Source organism: Nannobrachium achirus (assembly GCF_963921795.1).
Source record: "Nannobrachium achirus genome assembly, chromosome: 11".
NCBI classification, from domain to species: Eukaryota; Metazoa; Chordata; class Actinopteri; order Myctophiformes; family Myctophidae; genus Nannobrachium; species Nannobrachium achirus.
In genome coordinates this window covers 36,136,118-36,139,670 of record NC_137820.1, presented here as the reverse complement: position 1 = coordinate 36,139,670, position 3,553 = coordinate 36,136,118, and positions in this window count along the sequence as shown.

Sequence of the window (3,553 nt, the reverse complement as noted above, 5' to 3'; positions counted from 1 at the left end):
AAGCGAATTAATTAATTCAATATTTTCCAGCGTGCGCTCTTTCAAGTCTTTCCTGCAGCAAACCCTGAAATCTATGAAAGTTTGAGAATCAAACGGCAGTGGCTCAGGAGGTAGAGTGGCCCAGTTTGATCCCGGGCTCCCCCAGAGTTGGCGTCGCCGTCGAAGTGTCCTTGAGCAAACGCATCGCCGAAAGGCTCTTCACACACTGTCGGTCGAGCGGCGTTCCTCTCGCGCAGGAATGTCTCTGCAGGCATGTCCATTCCTTTCTTCTTCCAAAAGCGCAGTCCTCTTTGTTTTTTTTTCCCCTCAGAGCATCCACAAGCCTCCTTTTTGAAACCCATGAACAACATAGATCTGTCCCATCTTCCGCCACGCTTTTCAGTGGAAAGTGCAAGGATCTGTCTCTGTCTGTCTGTGTATCTCCTGGTGCGTAGCGGGGACCCTCCCTAGGCACGGTGCTTCAGTTGTCTGTCCGTAATGAACCATGATGAAGCATGTCAGAATGTGGTGTCATAAGTCATGCAGGCCACGTGGCTACTAGCCTGCTCATGGTCTACACAACTGTGCTGTGTTCCCACAACAATAGTGATGCCCGCTCTGGTCCAGCGACCTCTCTGTCCCATGGCCTCTATTGAGAGTCCCTTAACGCTGGGTGTCTGTCTGTCTGTCTGCGATCACCAGGAGTTCACAGCATCTCTTTCAGAGGCCAGACATTCAATGGCTTTTTTCCCCCCCTTTTCTCATTCACTCCCCCGCAATCTCCTGTTTTTTTTGTTTTATGTCTGTTGACTTTGTGTGATTTGTGTTTGTTTTTAAGCTACATGGTTGAATAGGATGCACATAGTACGGTAGCTGTATTTAGAGGTGGAAAGTAATTTACTGTACTGTACAGAGACAACTCAGGGCAAGTACCTGTTAGACTTAGAGGACCAGGATGTACACAAGCCGTAGGGTTTTACTAGGGGTGCAGGAAAAAATCTATTCGAATTCCAGTCGTGTTTCTAACATGGTAAGATTCAGAATCGATTCTCATTTTCCAAAAAAACAATTATAAAACTACGTAAATGTACTTTCATGCCAGCAGACAGAAGTAGATCCTGATATGAATTGAATAGAGAATCCTTTTGAATAGAGAATCCTTTTGAATAGAGAATTGTTTTTAAATCGGAAAATAATCGTTTCTAAATTCGAATCGTTTGGATTTGAAAGATCGAAAGAAATCGTGAATCGTGACCCCAAGAATCGATTCTGAATCGAATCGTGGGATATCCAAAGATTCGCAGCCCTAGGTTTTACTGCTTTGTATGTATGTTTATGTATAAAGGTGCTGATGTGCTCTTTCCTGTTAACACCAAATCAATCCATTCGTCCGTTCATTCAAGGGCTATTTTTAAAACAAAATGTTTATTGTTTAAAAAGTTAAAGCTGTGTATTATACTAGTATTTATGTATTCTACTATATAAATTAGGCCTTTGAGTTGTGTTCTCTTATGACACATTACTGTAGTCCATTGTTACTCTGGGAAAAAAAGGAACCCTATTGGACAGAAGCTGGTACAATGCACAGATGTTCACTTGATCTCCTGCACCCAGTACTGCTGTGCTTCGGGCTCTGGGCCTTATGTGCGCGCGCACACACACACACACACACACACACACACACACACACACACACACACACACACACACACACACACACACACACACACACACACACACACACACACACACACACACACAAATGCACAAACACATACAGAAAGCGAGCATGTTCCGGAACATGTTACCATGGTGACAGGAGGGGGGACAGGTCCACAGGAGGACCACCCCACGCTAGTGTCTTACATGTCCGGATGGTATGATGAATGACACACAGATAACGGACATGTGGCAAATAATGCGCGCCGCGCGCGCTCGTTTGACCTGGGCAGACACGGCAGTGATTGATTGTTGCAGAAGAGACAATTCATATTCCATCCTTTCATGTCCGTGTGTAAATTAGCGTTCTACTTTGTCGTGCAAGTATGTCACACTAACTGAATCGACAAGCTGTCGGCAGCTTGTCGATTGGCTGTGTCTGCTGCTTTTGAACCGCTGTGAAAGTGAAAGCAAAAGCGGTTGTATGAATATTTAACCGATGAAAAGGATTAAAGTTAGTTCTGTTGATTTGATCTGCTAAGTGTTACATGGCTTTATATTCTGATGCTGTGCCCATTGCTATAGAGTGTTTGTTCAGTAACAGGGGTCTCCCCATCCCTCCATCTCTTCATTAAACACAGAAGATGCAATCTGAGGTTGGGATACCAATTTTGTCCAATCAGAAGTGAGAACTCACACAGGCTACAGCTTAAACAAGTGAAATTGGAAGTAATGACATGAGCAAACACAATTGGAACTCCGGAGCAAAAGTACCTAACACAGCATCACAATCATTTTAAAGTTTTTATACATTGGCTAATCAAAATGAGCAGACCAAGCCAAACAGAAATGTAATATTGATTAATATGTTCAATGTTAAAAACACAATTAAAAAGGAAGTATTTGTGTAACAATTAATGCTCAATTAACATGTTATGATTTGTGACAGCCCTAATGTCACGTTGATTCGACCCACACCTCCAACTGTAAAGTCCCATAAGAATCCAGACGGTTCTGGTCCGATAATAAAAAGAAATCAGGAATTATGGGGTTTGGTTTTTTTAACAAGCAACAGGCGGGATGCCTTATACTGTAGTCTCTGGCTCTTATTACTCTCTTTCAACCACTGGAATTAACTGTGACAAAAGTGGTTGGGTGGCCGCGCGCGCGTGTGTATTTGTGTGCTTGTGTGTATTTGTGTGTGTCAGAATTTGACAATGTCTGGGTTGAAGGGTTGTGATTGTAGATATGCCTGATTTATAGTTTAGGTGTCACGCACCGACCATAGCAGATCTTCAAACCCACAAGGTGCCACGCTGTGATGCGTTTTGAGCTTGTAGATCTGCTATTTTCAGCATCTGGTGAGTAAACAATTGTAAAAATCCTGTGTGTGTGTGTGTGTGTGTGTGTGTGTGTGTGTGTGTGTGTGTGTGTGTGTGTGTGTGTGTGTGTGTGTGTGTGTGTGTGTGTGTGTGTGTGTGTGTGTGTGTGTGTGTGTGTGTGTGTGTGTGTGTGTGCGCGCGCGTGCACGTGTGTGGTGATGAGGCAAGGTAGACATTTTACCATTAAAACCACATGACTACACATACTGCACTGATATCAGCAGTGGTTTAACTGGAATTCTAGCCAATGGAGCCTATAACAATGAACACATGAATACTGTGTATGAATATGTTACAGGGAGGCTGTAGCTCAGTAGGTAGATCAGGTCGTCCAATGATCCGTGGGTTGGTGGTTTAACTCATACAGTGCCAGGCGACTTTTAGAGCAACTTTCTCACTATGGAGTTCCCTGCCAAGCGACTTTGGGCGTTTTTTTTTTTTTTTTGGACCCAATTAAATCTAGTAAACATGATTTCAATCGCGATTTTGCATGTTCCACCCCCCATACAACCCCATCTTTCAAACATGGCAGC